Genomic DNA, 17,108 nt, shown 5'->3' with positions numbered 1-17,108 from the left:
GTTCATACCTTGTACTGCTAATACTTCTCCAATGTAGCTGCTTCCAGGCAGCATTACTTTTTTTAAGCTGGAGCTGGTAACCATATGCTTTGTTCAGAGCCTGTAACTGCTTTTTGTTACTGTCTATCAATTTATTTGCCTCAAATCTGGGTCTCAGTTCACTGATATTGATAAACAAAATGTCAGTTTGGGTACAAAATGCAGCAGATTCTCAAAAAGTAGCGCAAATGCAAGGAGTACAGAGAATGCGCTCATTTTATTTGTGCCACTTTCAGAAAGGCTCAGGGGACCGTATTCTCAAAGGTGACGAGCATTTCTGAAGGGGCTGGACAGTGGTGCAAAGATGCGCCGTCTAGCCCCCTTGCATACATTAGTATCAGGAGAGCGCTCCCATATCAGCAACCATTAAAGGGACCGTCTGTGAAATGCTCTAAGAAAAAAGCATTTACATCCCTCGAAAGTGAATTCGAGATGTGCTTTTAAATACCTTGAAACAAGTTCTTTTTTGTGCAAATGCACAAAGGGCGAAAAACGGCATGTGAATGAGTTCCTCTAAGATTCCCATTGTGAATTGGGCTTCTTTTTTGGGGCGCACTTGAGGAGATGCCCTAGCGCATCTCCAAACTTGCGCCAAAAACAGTTTTGAGAATCTGGCCCAATGAGTCATGACCTTTTGAAATGTAACCTTGTGAAAGATTTTGTCAAGATATAATTGTGAATATTAGCATGTCCACACTTAGGTAGAATTGTGAATATTAGCATGTCCACACTTAGATAGAATTGTGAACACTAGCATGTCCACACTTAGTTAGAATTGGGAATATTAGCATGTCAACACTTAGATAGAATTGTGAATATTAGCATGTCAACACCTAGATAGAATTGGGAATATTAGCATGTCAACACCTAGATAGAATTGTGAATACTAGCATGTCCAGAATTGGATAGAATTGTGAATATTAGCATGTCCACACTTAGATAGAATTGTGAATATTAGCATGTCAACACCTAGATAGAATTGTGAATATTGGCATGTACACACTTGGATAGAATTGTGAATGTTGGCATGTCCACACTTGGATAGAATTGTGAATCCTTCCTATCATTCACTGATTTAGCAGGGACAATGGGTGTTGTAATATGAGTGTTGGCTTCTGACTTGGCATTGGTGCTAGCCACTGGGAGTGAGCTGATAAATGCCACAGTGGGAATTGGTCTCTTGTGCATAGGGTTTACTGTATTGTCTTCAGGACACGGAATGGCGTTTGTGGTGAGCAGAGTACTAGAAGGAGACTTACGGCACTGAGCAGCTGGACACGGATATTCGGAGCAAAACACGTTAGCCACAGGAATTCCCATTACATACTCCAGTACTGAACCTGACTCTAAATGGGAGTGTATCCCCATTACATACTCCAGTACTGAACCTGACTCTAAATGGGATTGTTCTTTGGCTACATCAGTGTCTAGACACTCGGCCCTGGGCACAGCAGCCTTTGAGAAAGCAGTCACTGGTTTATGCAAGTGCCGAGAGTCAAATGTAGTGCGGGTAAAAGCATTAAGAGACTCCTGCGTATCCTCCCTTGTTTGGGCTAACAAAATCTGCACAAAATCATCATCTTGCTGCAGTTCTTGTACAGAGGACATAGAAGGGTCAATGGGCCAGTGAGTGTAGTGCTGTGCTTTTAAGCTTTCATTTTCTTAGTCTGTCTTTTAAACTAAGGGCTCTAAATAATGTTTGTAGGGAGACTTTAGATTTAATCAGGGTTTTCTTATTCCGATAGGAAAGTATTTTAGATCTACATCTGCCTCTCCTGCCCACCGGGCATGTAATTATGGATTTGTGCATTATGTAAGGATTTGCACAGGGCACCCTGTGCAGATTTGAGAACTGCTAATGTAAAGGGGCAGGCAAGGGCATAAAGCAGGAGGGCGAACAAGAAAGAAGCACAGCCAAGATAAAAAAAAGATCAATGGAACAGGATGAAAAGGTAGACAGCAATAGTGAACAAGTAGGGATGGAAGCGATATACTGCACAATGTGAAATCCGACTAGGGGTATACACAGTTTGGGCTTGAGACTACCCACAGAAATAAGTGAAGCTCAAGTTCTGTGTGCATGTTATTCTAACAGATTTTCACCCTGCAAGCCCATGGGAAAGGGGCAGCAAGAGCGGCTTCTCTGTCTGGATCCTAAGGCACAAACAAACAGTTGTGATGAATCTGGACCATTTGTCCCTTAACTGCAGAGGGGGCAGGTGAGCTGGCTCAGCAAGCCCCTCCCTAAGGGTCTGGGCAAGTGGGACCTCACTGGGAGTGACTCCCCTCTTGGGGATAAGGGCTCCATTTCGGTAAGGAACTCCCAGTCTAGACTACGCTATCCGCATACATGGAAATAGGAAGGAATGTTGTTAACCCTGTTTTGGATTTACCAAATAGTGACATTTAGTCAATCGCTTTGACTTCGGGTAATGCTGGCTTATGCCTGAACACCAAAGTCGAGGAAGAAAAACAGACCTATTGTGTTTGTGATGACGTACATAAAACCACAAGGAATCTTGAATGGAGGAGAGTGAATCCTACACATAGGCGAGCCTCTGACGGAGAAACGTCCGGAAGGGGCAGAGCCACACTAGGCCCCGGAGCCAGCAGTAGCATGGACAGCGAACAAGGCATTCGCAAGACGCCCGAAGGCGTGGTCAGAAATAAGACAGGGACGATAGAGCAACCGTCTTACTTGGTGGTGCAACCACACAGAAGACGTGGTGGGCCTGTTAACCAATGTCGAGACCAGACTGCAGCGGAGATCCCGGAAGCCCGAGCTCTGCATGAGAAGTGTAGAAGCTGTCAAGCCAAGCAGTATGGAAAGAGGCATTTTCCTCTACTTTCTAGCAAATGCTCCCCAAGAGGTAAGGCCATTGAGAGGGGTGAACAGAGACATTCAAGGCTGGGAAAGCCACAAAGGTTACTGGAGCCTGATGAACCAAACAGGCAGATGCACCACAGAGAGCAAGATAAAGTAAGCCTATATGCGGGCCAGAGGGCTTTGTGGAGCCCTGAGAAGCAGAGAGACTTTAGCAGTTGAGGCTGGGACAGCCAAAAGGGTTACAGGAGCTGAGAAAACCCAAACAAGCAGATACCCTATCAATGCCCTGCAACAACAAGCCTAGCAGATGACTTTGGAAAGTCCTGAGAAACTGAGAGACATTAATCTTCAAGGCTGGGAAAGCCAACAGGGTTACAGGAGCCAAGAAAACCTGAATGGGCAGACACCCCACATATACCGAGACAAAGTAAGCATGTCAGAAGGCCAGAGGACAATGGGAAGTCCAAGAGCCACCAAGTATAAAGAACATAAGTTTAGAGAGAGAGTACATGGAGAGAGAACCTAGAGGGTTCCAGTGTTTAAGTATGAAACAAGAACATTGTAATGAACCAAGTCTAAATTGGTGGAATTGTATAAGGAAAACCTTTTTTTCCCGTAGAGAGAGAATTGTAAAGAACTGATATTTGATCTAGAGAACCCCCAAAGAGGTTGTGAACTGTGTTTTGCGACACGCGAGCCAAATTATTGGACCAGGCAGAAGTCACGGACAAAGGCTACTGCTTCAGCCTCCTTCTTTTTGTTAAGTTTTTCTAAGTGGTAGGGCTAGTTAGATTAAGATATTGGACTCCAGACTATTTCTTTGGACTTTGACGACCACCCTTATTTTTCTACACAGTGTACTTACATACGACAAGCTTATGTGGATCTAACTGAAACATGCAGTGCATGCCTTCTGTGGAAACAGCAATCACTCACTGTTACATGAAATACACTGTAGGCTACAGATTAAATGAGACAGAGGAAGGGGCATAGAGTGCCTCCTAGGTATAGGAGCCGATCTCTGTACAAAGTAATACCCAGAGGTACAGGTGGGGACCCTAGAGATCACTTACAAGACACTAAAATCCCAATGGGGAAGCATGATTCTGAACAGAAACTAGGAATGTAGGTACCCGTAGCAATATACTAGAACAAGGGTAACTGTAGCTTGAGACTAAAATCAGGTACTCTATATCTAGGTACTTCAATAAGGTAACTCCAGCAAGCGAATGGAACAAGATTACTCCAGCAAGGGAACTGGAACAAGGTAACTGAAGCAAGCTGTATAACTGAACTGAAAAGAACACAAGCTATATAATGTAGGGACATGGGAATCAGGGCTTGTTCGTTTGTTTGTTTATTTATTTATTTATTCAAATAGCGCACCACACCCGCAGGTATCTGGGCGCATTACAGGTTGTTTGAGAATTACACGTTGCATATAGGATCAAGTACATAGTAGAATAGATACAGGAGATTCTTTACATTATTTACAAGAAGCAAATTAAAAATCATGTACAATCAAGTATAAACAGAGCAAATATACATAGATACAGGCAATGTAGTGTTCTAGGTAGTCAACCTAGCTTGAACTAAGCGGAAATATACAAACAGAAGCAAGAGGACAGTATGACTATACAGAGTAAAGCTTGAGACTATAAAGGCTCAAATTAGTACGAGAAGGCTAGAGCAGGAAGGAGACTGAAGGGAAGCAGCACAAGTAACACAGGCTGGAAGCTGCAGGGACACAGCACAATAATCTGGGCTTGGGCATTGCACAATCTAAGCATAAAGAAAAAGGGAATACACACTTGCAGCAGGCAGAGAGGGAACGACAGAGCCTGCAAGGCAGGGCTGTGGAAACTGGAGCAATGTAACACAGGAGCAGGGATAAGAAACAGGCAAAGCACAAGCATGAGGTTCAGAGCTCAATGCACGAACAAGAACCTTTAGGGCATGGAAGCTTATAAGCAGTGCTATCAGGGAGGAAAGCCAGGGTGGAGCTGTTTGATTGGGCTGCACACAGGCAAAACAAAAGCATAGTAATTGTCCTGCCATTTTGAGTCTTGCAGTATACTGAAAAGCACTTTCCTGCTTCAGTTCATGAGTCCGAAAGAGTTTCCCGATTAGGATGCCAAGGTTTCTAGGTATCTTGCCATGTTTCTGAAAAGACAGATTTGTGCCAGTATATGTTGAATGATGATTTGGGGTAGTGTCTGTTGACGTTTTCTTTTTTTTAATTTATTTTTTAAAACATTTTCTATTGGTTTTCCACATATAACCATACAACTGTACATACAACCGTACAAACCATTAATCATCACAAACCATATACATTTGGATATATGCATATTTTCACCCCACATGTCTCCCCCCTGCCATCCCGGCCTACGTCACACCTCCCATCCACTACCCTCCTCCAACCCAACCGTTCAAATATTGTGTCCTCTTACTTTCAGGACCATCCTGTGTTCTATACACCCTGTTCCAGGACAGATAGAGCCCCTATCAATTGCTTCCATGCCTCCAGCCCCCCCCTCTGGATCCTCGTTCCTCTCTCTTGCTTCCTCTCACACCACTGTCTCCGCATTAGCCCATTTAACTAAATCCCTCCAACAACTAACCCTGTGATCACCTCACCACACTTCAGACAAGTCTGGATCCTGCTTGATGGAATTTAGCTATTTTATTTGGGGTCAGGTATGCTCTGTGGGTCACATATAACTGGATCTGTTGTAAACGCACATTCCTGGACACCTCTTTGTGATACCCCATAGCTCTGCCCCACATCCCATTCGACATTTTATCTCTGCACACTCCCAAAACATGTGCACTTACCCCGAGTTCACCTCACCACACTTCAGACAACTCTGGATTCCTGCTTGATGAAACTTAGCTATTTTATTCGGGGTCTGGTATGCTCTGTGGGTCACACATAACTGGATCTGTTGTAAACACACATTCCTCTGCCCCACATCCCATCCGATATTGGTTCCCATATATCTGTCTCCCAATCCTGCCTCGTACATACTGCTTGTTTCCCCACGTTGGACATCAATAACTCGTATATACGTGAGACCTCGTGTCCTCCTTCCAACACATCATAAAATGTTTCCATGGTCTTGTCCGGTTGTGGAGGTAGCTCGGGATCTGGCCACCTGCCCTTTATGATCTTCCTGAGTCGGGAGTACCTGATGTATTGTCCACAGTGTAACCCAGTGTACTAAATCAACTCTTCTAAAGTTTTGGGCTTCCCTTCATTAAGCACATCTCCCACCGTCACTATCCCCACGGGTTCCCACCTTCCCCTGACATTTAACCTAACTTGTTCATCCAACCCCTCCAGTGCCACCAGTGGTATCTGAGGGGAGTATGGAGCATGCCTTGTGCCACATCGTGCTCCCCAACCGTAGCAATAGATGCTCTTTGGTTGCGCACCTATTGGATGGCCATATTACTTTAAGAAGAACAGGGCGCTCTCTGCAGGTAGTAATCTAGATTCGAGTGACTGTTCCTCTGACAGCCACTTGACCACAAATTGCAGTTGGCTAGCTAAATTGTAACGCTCATCTGGTATCCACAGGGACATCACTCAGCCTGTTCTGACCTCTTACGACCTCGAACCCTTCCCTGGAGTCTACTCGACTGGAGAATGGGCCTGAAACACAGGATTGGTAGAGTTTAACTCCCTATTGTCTCTGTGTGCTTGAACCCCTTCTTTCCCGGGGTCCAACACCTCCCTTTGATCCACAGCTCACCTTATTTTCTTGGAAAGTGTGCTCTCAGTCCTGCTTTCAGCGCAGGGGCACTTTGATTGATGCAGGCTCGTTGCTGCCTAGTTACTTCACTGGCAAGAGTCCGACAGGTAAGTATAATGAGTCTTTGGAACAGTTCTCTGACTTCGTTTCTTTCCTTCCTTACATGATGGCCGGCGTCCGGGGATGGCGACGTGCTGCTGGGATGAGTAGCGGTGAAGGTGAGTGAGAGTGCGATGCGCGATGCGACCCTTTCGTATTTGTATTGAACGGAGTCCTTTTTCTGTGTCTTTTAGGTGCCGCAACGTTTTCAGCGTGGATGCCGGTTATGAAGAAGAAATGCAGTGAGTAAGCGCGGTATGCAGCGCCTCTAGATGTTTCCACGCTAACCTGGAGTGTCTTTTCCCTCTTGCAGATGGAAAAGAAGTTCCGGAGACAGAGTTCCCCCAAAGCGGCTGGGATTCAGGTAAGCGTTTGAAGCTCGTACAGTCTTTAAAAAATAAGCGAAGATTTGCTGAATGCTTACTAATGCCTTTTTTCTGTTCTTTTCCCTTTTCCTTAGGAAGCGGCATGCCGCGATGGGAATGACACCGCCGAAGATGCCCGCAGAACAGAAGGAGTGATGAATGATGGGCAGAAGCACCGCAAGGTAAGGCTGTTCCTAACGGTGTTCTTGTTCTTGCAGGAGCTGAGCACAGAAGAAAGGTGCAGGCCTACTGGAGACCGATCCGAACACGTTGAGTGTCATGCTGCAGGTGCAGAAAACACAAAGCATGTTTCTCAGCCTGGGCGTGGCTTAAATAGTCTCTGGGTATCCCAGGTGTCTCTGGGCTGAACCACACCCAAAAGACTAGACTGCACATGCAGTTCTGGGAACCAAAATATGTGGGGGCATCCATCTTGTCCCCATCAATGCACTACAAGTCCAATCCCCAATGTTAGCCTATGGGAGTGAGTGAGTCTGGTGCCACAAGCGCCAAGTCTGACTCCAAGTGGGTTTTTGGAGGGATGGAGAGGCCCTTGAGAGCCATGTAAGTGATCGTGGCCTGGCTCCAGCCTGACATCTTGGAGGGCTGGGGACATGAGGGGCAGGAATCATGACAGCACTCCCCCCCAAGGCCCCTCTCAAGGTGGCTCTTCTGTCTGGTCCTGGTTTGTTTGGATGGTTTTGATAAAATCGTCTAAGCAAGCGAGGTGCATGGATGTACTCACAAGGCTCCCATGTCCTGTCTTGTGGACCATACCCCTTCCAGTCTACTAGGTAGTATAATTTGGATCTGACGTACTTTGAATCCAGGATGTCCTTGACTTCGAATTCTGGCTCCCCGGCGACTACTACTGGCTGCGGTGGCGTTGCTACCCGGGTCCCAGGTTGAGCAGGTTTAAGGAGAGACACGTGGAACACAGGATGAATCTGCATGTTTGACGGCAAAGCTAGTCTGACCGCCACAGGATTTATCACGGAGGTGACGGTGAATGGACCCAGGTATCTTGGACGGAAAGTTCGGTTCCTTTAATGGACACGTGTTTAGACACCAGCCATACTTTGTCTCCCACTTCGTAGTTGGGGGGCCTTTGCTCGGTGTTGATCAGCAAACTTCTTATGGCGATTCTTAGCTTGAAGTAGTTGTTCAGCTGCCCTTTTAAACGTTAGAGAAATGGTTGTGTGCAAGGTTTTGACTGCTGGCATTTCCAGGGTTGTAGGAACGTCCAACTCAGAAGTACGTGGATGCCTGCCATACATGGTATAAAAGGGTGTCTGCCCAGTGCTGGTGTGTAGGGAATTATTATAAGCATATTCAGCTATCTATAATAGGTCGAACCAGCTTCCTTCAGGTGGGTGTAACATGCAACGCAGATACTGCTTGAGCATCTGATTTGTCCTATCAGTTTGACCATCCGTTTGGGGGTGGTGACTGGTGGATAGTCGGATGTCGATCTGGGCCATAGAGCAGCATTTTCTCCAGAAGTTAGATACAAATCGAGTACCTCGGTCTGAGACCAAAACTGAAGGAAACCCATGGAGCCGTACGATGCCTTCAAGAAATACCTTCGCCAGAGTGGAAGCATTTGGGAGCCCCTTAAGAGAAATGAAATGTGCCATTTTTGAGAATAGGTCCACAAGAATAGTGTTAAACCCTTGACTGGGTGGTAAGTCAGTAATAAAATCGAGGGACAACGTGTGCTAGGGTGCTGCTGGGATTTCCAATGGTTGTAATAGCCCAGCCGGTTTCTGCTTGGATGACTTGTTTTGAGCACACACTCCACAAGATAGGATGAATTGGATAATGTCTTTATGCCACGTGGGCCACCAATAATTTAGTTTTACCTTGGCTAGGATTTTAGCGATTCTGGGGTGGCCCTCGATCAAGGAATCATGATAACCGGACATGACTTGTTCTCGTAGTTCTTGGTTTGGTAAGAATAAACGATTCCTGAAGTAGGGAAACTGATCTTTTATCATGTAATGTTCTCCTTGTGCACTCCACGCTTGTAATTGCTCCAGGCTCATCAGGTTTTGGATTTGTTCATGTAATTCTTTCTGAGTTATGGTTGCTGTGATTCCTAGGAGCTTGTCACTCGGGATGATTGCTATTGGGTCAGGGGTCTGATACCCTTGCTCTTTCACCCCCATACGGGAAAGGGCATCGGCCTTCCCGTTTTTCACCCCTGGTCGAAATGTAATCACATAGTCATATTCAGCAAAAAAAAGAGCCCAACGTAGTTGTCGTGAGGATTGGACCTTTGCCGTTTTTAGGTGCTGGAGCTTCTGGTGGTCAGTTATTACAGTGATTGTATGTCTGGCACCCAAGAGGTAGTGCCGCCATGCCTTAAAGGCTGACTTAATGGCCAGGAGTTCTTTGTCTGTGATAGCGTAATTGAGTTCAGGGGGTGTGAATCTACGCAACCAGAAGGCAACAGGGTGTAACTGGCCCGTTTCGGGGTCCTTTTGTGAGAGGACGGCTCCCACAGCCATGCTTGAGCTGTCCGTTTCCACCAGGTATGGGAGATCAGGGCGAGGGTGGCGTAAGATTGGGGCAGATGTGAATCTTGCTTTGAGTTCCTGGAAAGCTTCCTCAGCTTCTGTTGTCCACTGGAACTTTTTCTTGCTTTTCCTTAGCAATGACGTGATGGGATGCACGATTTGCGAAAATCCTGGGATGAACCGGCGGTAGAAGTTTGCAAAACCCAGCATACTTTGAACCCCCATGAATGAATTTGAGGATGGCCATTTCAGGATAGCATCTACCTTGTGTACATCCATTCGGCTTCCATTCGGGCTGAGAATAAAGCCCAGGAATTCCACCTCAGAGACGTGGAATGAGCACTTTTCGAGCTTGGCGTAGAGTTGGTGTTGACGGAGTTTCTCCAATACGGATCGGACATGTTTAACATGGTTCTGCTTTGATGCGGAATATACTAGAATATCGTCGATGTACACTAGAGCACAGACATCAATCAATTCCCATAGGACATTGTTCATGAAGTATTGAAATGCTGCAGGCGCATTGCAAAGGCCAAAGGGCATTACTTGATATTCGTACAAGCCGTATTTGGTGCGAAAAGCGGTTTTCCATTCGTCCCCCTGTTTTACGCGAACAAGGTGATATGCCCCCCTCAGGTCTAGTTTTGTATAGATTTGGGCATCTTTGACTTGATCAAGCAATTCAGGGATCAGTGGCAGGGGGTAGCTTTTTTTACGGTAATCTGGTTCAGTGCGTGATAGTCGATGCACGTTCTCAAGTCCCCCTCCTTTTTCGCTACAAAGAATAGAGGACTGGCTGCTGGAGACTTCGAGGGACGGATGAACCCATTGGCCAGGTATTGGTCAAACTAAGCCTTCAGGTGCTGGTTTTCTGGTTCCGTGAGTACGTAAATTCGCCCACTAGGGATTTGTGCGCCGGGTATCAGGTCGATTTGGCAATCGTATGGTCTATGCGGTGGCAGAGTATTAGCCTGTTCTTTCTGAAAGACATCTTGAAAGTCCTGGTATTCACTTGGTAGGGTGCCGATTGCCACAGTCGCAAGCGTGGAGGTTCTGGTGTCTATTGGTTGTTTCTCTTGGCGATAACATGTGTGGGCGCAAGTCTCGGGAAAGGCCAATACTTTTGCTCGCCAATCAATTAGAGGATTGTGAGCTACCAACCATGGCATTCCCAAAATCAATCGGAACTGTGGTACCTTAATGAGGTCGAAAACAATAGATTCTTGGTGTCCATCCTGGCACAGAAGGGTTAAAGCTGCAGTGCATTGGGATACTGGACCAGAAGCTTTTTCCGTGCTGTCGACAGTGGTAACAGTGTCGGTGGTTGATTTAGGGCATAACGGAAGCCCCATCTTGGCCGCAAGATCCTGGTCGATATAATTCCCAATGGCTCCACTGTCAATGTACGCTCTTACTGTGTGCATCCGAGATGGTTGTTGGTGATTGATCAAGACCACAGATAGTGCAAAATGGGAGGTCTGTAGTTCACTTTCTTCGCTCGACAAGTGGACCCCTACACTTGCCGGGCTGGGGAGTTTTCCGATTCCTTGATGGTATCTTCCTTGTCCGTGGCCCCTACCATCCTCCTCAGTGGCTTCACAGGGCACTCCTTAAGGAAATGACCTGACCTTCCACAGTACAGACATAACTGCTGCTGTCTTCTTTTATCCCTTTCCGCTTTAGTCAAGGGGGATCTGACCCCCCCCCGATTTGCATTGATTCTCCTCAACCTTCCGTTGTGCGGGCAATATTGTCCTTTGAACGCACATACATAGGGCAAGGGTCCGGTCTGGTTTGATCTGCTTTTCGGTCCTGCAACCTATGATCCAGTTGAACAACAAGGTCAATGAATTCTGAGCAGTCTTTCGGGGGATTCACTACTTGTGCGAGAACATTCTTGAGCTCCCCCCGCAACCCCTGATGAAATAACGTGGTTCTCTTCTCCACTGGCCATGCTGCTTCAACTACGAGTCTATTGAACGTGGCTATGTATGTTAATAGGTCTTGATTCCCTTGGCGTAGGGACAGAAGTTTGTTGTCTAAAGCCTGCCCATGAGTACGATGGGCGAACAGCTTTTCCATCTCCTGCTGAAAGCTGCTGAAGTCATGCAGCAAAGGATCATCTTGGGCCACAAAGGGTACAGACCAGTCCGCGGCGCTACCACTCAGGTAGGATAGCACAAAAGCGACCTGTGATTGGTCATTCGGAAAGGCCGCTGGTCTACAAAGGAAGTGCAGGCGGCACTGGTTCATGAACGTTGCAAACCTCTTTGGGATCCCCCGTAAATCTTTCGGGCGGGGCCAAGGGAACTGCCCCAGGAAGGGTTATCTGAACGGGATTGGCTGATGGTGCTGGCAACGAGGGCACGCTTCCCGGCAATGGTGCATGCCCTGCTTGTGACTGGAGAAGTTGCCGGCTTAAATCATCAGTGTGTTCTTTGGCTACTATCAGCTCTCTCCTCAGGGTGTTGGTCTCCTGCCTGGTTGCATGTACTTTGGAACGTAGCTGCCCCAACATGTGGGCTAACTGGTCGGTTTCTGACGTTTCCATGACGCCCAGGTGGAATTTGATGCGAGGCTTTCTGTTCTGTAATGCTCACCTGGTATCCATGGGGACGTCACTCAGCCTCTTCTGACCTCTTATGACCTCGAAGCCTTCCCTCGAGTCTACTTGACTGGAGAATGGGCCTGAAACACAGGATTGGTAGAGTTTAACTCCCTATTGTCTCTGTGTGCTTGAATCCCTTCTTCCCTGGGGTCCAACCCCTCCCTTTGATCCACAGCTCACCTTATTTTCTTGGAAAGTGTACTCTCCGTCCTGCTTTCAGCGCAGGGGCGCGTTGATTGATGCGGGCTTGTTGCTGCCTAGTTACTTCACTGGCAAGAGTCCGGCAGGTAAGTATAATGAGTCTTTTGAACAGTTCTCTAACTTCGTTCCTTTCCTTCCTTAGGTGATGGCTGGCGTCCGGGGATGGCGACGTGCTGCTGGGATGAGTAGCACTGAAGGTGAATGAGAGCGCAATGCGCAATGCGACCCTTTTGTATTTGTATTGAACTGAGTTCTTTTTCTGTGTCTTTTAGGTGCCACAACGTTTTCAACGTGGATGCCGGTTATGAAGATGAAATGCAGTGAGTAAGCGCGGTATGCAGCGCCTGTAGATGTTCCCACGCTAACCTGGAGTGTCTTTTCCCTCTTGCAGATGGATGAGAAGTTCCGGAGACAGAGTTCCCCCAGAGCGGCTGGGATTCAGGTAAGCGTTTGAAGCTCGTACAGTCTTTAAAAAATAAGCGAAGATTTGCTGAATGCTTACTAATGCCTTTTTTCTGTTCTTTTCCCTTTTCCTTAGGAAGTGGCGTGTCGGGATGGGAATGACACCACCGAAGATGCCCGCAGAACAGAAGGAGCGATGAATGATGGGCAAAAGCACCGCAAGGTAAGGGTGTTCCTAACAGTGTTCTTGTTCTTGCAGGAGCTGAGCACAGAAGAAAGATGCAGGCCTACTGGAGACCGATCCGAACACAGTGAGTGTCACGCTGCAGGTGCAGAAAACACAAAGCATGTTTCTCGGCCTGGGCGTGGCTTAAATAGTCTCTGGCTATCCCAGGTGTCTCTGGGCTGAACCACACCCAAAAGACTAGACTGCACATGCAGTTCTGGGAACCGAAATATGTGGGGGCATCCATCTTGTCCCCATCAATGCACTACAAGTCCAATCCCCAATGTTATCCTATGGGAGTGAGTGAGTCTGGTGCCACACGCGCCAAGTCTGACTCCAACCAAGTGGGTCTTTGGAGGGATGGAGAGGCCCTTGAGGGCCATGCAGGTGATCATGGCCTGGCTCCAGCCTGTCATCTTGGAGGGCTGGGGACATGAGGGGCAGGAATCATGACAATCATGACAAAATAGTATATTTCAAAATTGGGTAATTTTATACCCCCCAGCTCGTACGGATTCCACAATGCTACTCTACACCTCGACTTGTGCCATGTGAAGCTCCTGCATATGCCACATAAATTTATAAAGAACTTCTTTGGTATTTCTTTGGTATTGCAAACGGGACATTATCAAAGCAGTCTGGTAGTCTTGGCAGCACCACCCTTTAGCAATGCCGCGGGCCCCATCATGGTCAGTGGTAGCTTAGTCCAGAATGTCATACATGTCTCAATATTGGACACCGCATTTTCCGTATTATGCATGTGCTCTAACTTAGGGTTGTGGTATATATCTATCCCCAAGTACCTAAATGTATCGATTTTCCTCTTAATCAGTAATACCAGTAATCTGTGTATAGGCTTCCCTACCTATGCTCTCAGGGGGTATAGACTCGACTTCTGCAGGTTAATCGTCATACCTGACAGTGCGGCGTATCGTGCCATCACATCTAAAATATATTGTAAATATTCTCTTCAGGGCACTGTAAATATAAGAGCACGTCATCCACATTCAGCGAAATCAAATGTCGTTGTCCCACAGTACTGATACCCACTTCTCCATATTCCGCCCTCAGATACACCGCTAATGGTTCCAGCGCCAAAATGAAGAGCATCGGAGACCACGGGCATCCTTGTCTTGTGCTCTTACTTAACTGCCATTGCTCGGAGATAGTGGAGCCCGTCTTCACTCTCGCTACTGACGCATAGTGTAGCAGCCGCACCCACTCAATGTATGTGGGCCTGATATCATTTTCCTTCAGGAATGCTAGTAGCCAGGGCCATCTGACTGAGTCAAACACTTTCACTGCATCCAGTGTGACTACTGCTACCTCCTGTGTCTCCCTCTTTGTATAATCAATTATGTGGTGCAATCTTTGCATGTTATTAGTTATGTTTATATGTGAGACGTATCCAGTCTGATCTGGATGTATATGTTTACTTATGACCGGTCTGAGTCTATTCGCCATGACTTCTGTTAAAATCTTCCCATCTTGGTTTAGCAACGAAAGGGGTCTATAAGATCCACATTATTTTTCCTGCTTATTCGGTTTGAGGAGTGGGATAATTATCGACTCTCGCAGAGACTCTGGTAATTTGCCTATGTCCAATACTTCATTTAGCATTGCTGGGAATGGAGGGAGTATTTCAGTCACATATACTTTATAGAATTCTCCGGGGAGCCCATCCTCACCTGGGACTTTATTGCTTGGAAGTTTTTTTATCACACTCTCAAGTTCTTCTAACGTAATGGGGAACTCAAGGCTTTCACTCTCCTCCACACTGAGTTTCAGAAGATTAATCTCTGTCAATGCCTCTTGTATATCCAACCTTTCCTCTTCTTCGGATTCTTTATACAAGTGTGTAATAATCATAGAAACATTTATTCACGTCTTCTTGGGTCTCCTGCATTGTACCATTCGCCCCCTTAACCGCCCTGATAGTTTGCAGAGTGGTCTCGCTCTAATATAATCAGACCAGAATCCTGCCCAGCTTGTCCCCCTCTGCATGTTTTCTCTCGATGTATTTCTTATAACTCAATTTGCCTAACCATTCCCAATGATCCCTACATTCCTGGTGTAGGCGGGATACTGCTGCGTCCTCCCCAGTGAATCTCCTACCTACTTTCATAATCATTTCTAATTTCTTCTCTGTTTTTTGTAAATCCTCGTTATGATGTCTTGCATACATTTCGACTTAGCTATAGACACCCCTCTAACCACCACCTTGAAGGCTTCCCACAAGGTACCACTGATTCGACACTACCCGTGTTATTTTCAAAATATTCTCTCACTTCGGTCCTTAAGCCCTCTCGAAACCCTGTACCTTTTAATGCTTCAGCTCTCAGTTTCCACATCAGAATTTTAGCTCAGGGAGGGAGGACCTGCCAATGACCAGAGGGACATGATCTGAAAGGACCCTCGCTTTATACTTCGCAAGTAAGACATCACTCATCGTCTCTTCTCCCATGAACACATAGTCCAACCTGGTGTATAGGTTCTGTGGGGCAGAATAATGAGAGTATACTCAGTCTTGTGGATGCTTCATCTGCCATACATCTACTAACTTGAATGTGTGCAGCAACGTGTTCAGAACTTTGGCAGAAGGAGTCGGACAAGCAAACTTATCCGATCTATCTCTTGTCAGATCCAGAGTACAATTGAAATCTCCTCCCCATATCCCTGCCCCCATCTCTATATGGACTGATTTTAGGATATAATGATCTAAAATAAGCTGCAGTGTCCTGATTCGGGGCATATAAATTAATGACACATATTTCTTTACTTTCCACCAATCCCTGAATGGTTACCATCCTACCATCTTTGTCTAGAAAGGTCTGAAGGATCTTGAATGGGACATGTGGTGCTTTCCAAATTATGACCCCTCTAGCATACGCCTAATATGTTGAACCTAGGGTCGTCCCCTCCCCAATTCTGTATTATGGTGTCTTGTTTCTCTTTTGTCAAGTGGGTTTCCTGCAAAAGCGTTATGTCTATTTTCTAACGCCTTAAATATGTCATACCCCGGTTCCTCTTAATATAGCTGTTCAAGCCCCTCACGTTCCAGGTTGTTATTCTGAGTTCACCCATGTTGTCCTACCATACTCGACCTCTTTCTTCCATTGGTGCCCCCTTTTTCTGCTCTGAGTGCATTTCCGTAGGCCAAAATCCCTATAACTTCCCCAACTTCCCCTCCTCCCCCATCCCAACCGTCCCCAACTGTTGTCCAGCTCCATAACTGAATCACAGGCTTCCCCGCATCTCGCCCCTTTCTCGGCCCATTGCCGGTACTCAGAGTGCACCAGGAGGATACTAAACTACTAATATCCCAATTAAACTAATCTAATGTGGGTAAAGAGTGATTCTCAACGCTGCATACTCCTATGCTGCACTCGTGTCTCCTGCATTCTGCTAACAGTGTAAAACTAATATGCTTATCAGTCCAAATATCTCTAACGCCTCTACATTTCCTAGCCCCCTTTAACGTTTAGCTGGTACATTAAACACCTCTTGTAGCTTCACTTATCACTTTCTTCTCCTCTCTGATCAGGCTGCTCCTCCGGCATATTTAGCGAGTCCATCCATCTGCTCACATCTTCGGGGGTCTCAAAGAACAAAGCCTGGTCTTTATGCAGAACCTTCATTTTTGCTGGCTACAGTAACATATATTTGAGATTGGTACCATGTAACCTTCTTTTAACGGTCCCGTAACCTTCTTTTAACGGTCCCGTAGCTCATCCTTTGTTTTTGCACCATAAACGTGTAATCAGGGTATGCTGTGATAGATGGCGATGCCCGGCTAATAGTTCCACCTTTTCGCAAATGCTCCAGGATCCTCTCTCTATCTTTATAATTCAATGGGCCTCATTACAACCCAGGCGCAAAGTGAAAAACGATGGCGGTAAAGGATTACCGCCATCGTTTTTTCTGCTAGGTCCGATTAAGACCCGTGACCGTTAACTACGATGCCATTAGCGGCAACGTAGTTAACGCTGCCGCTAACTGCACCAAGGACGTGCGCACGCGACCCCCCACACCGTAATTACCGGCATGGCGGAAAGGTACGCGAA

Source organism: Ambystoma mexicanum, chromosome 7p (assembly GCF_040938575.1).
Source record: "Ambystoma mexicanum isolate Mex_15411 chromosome 7p, UKY_AmexF1_1, whole genome shotgun sequence".
NCBI lineage: Eukaryota > Metazoa > Chordata > Amphibia > Caudata > Ambystomatidae > Ambystoma > Ambystoma mexicanum.
This window is presented reverse-complemented; position numbering follows the sequence as displayed.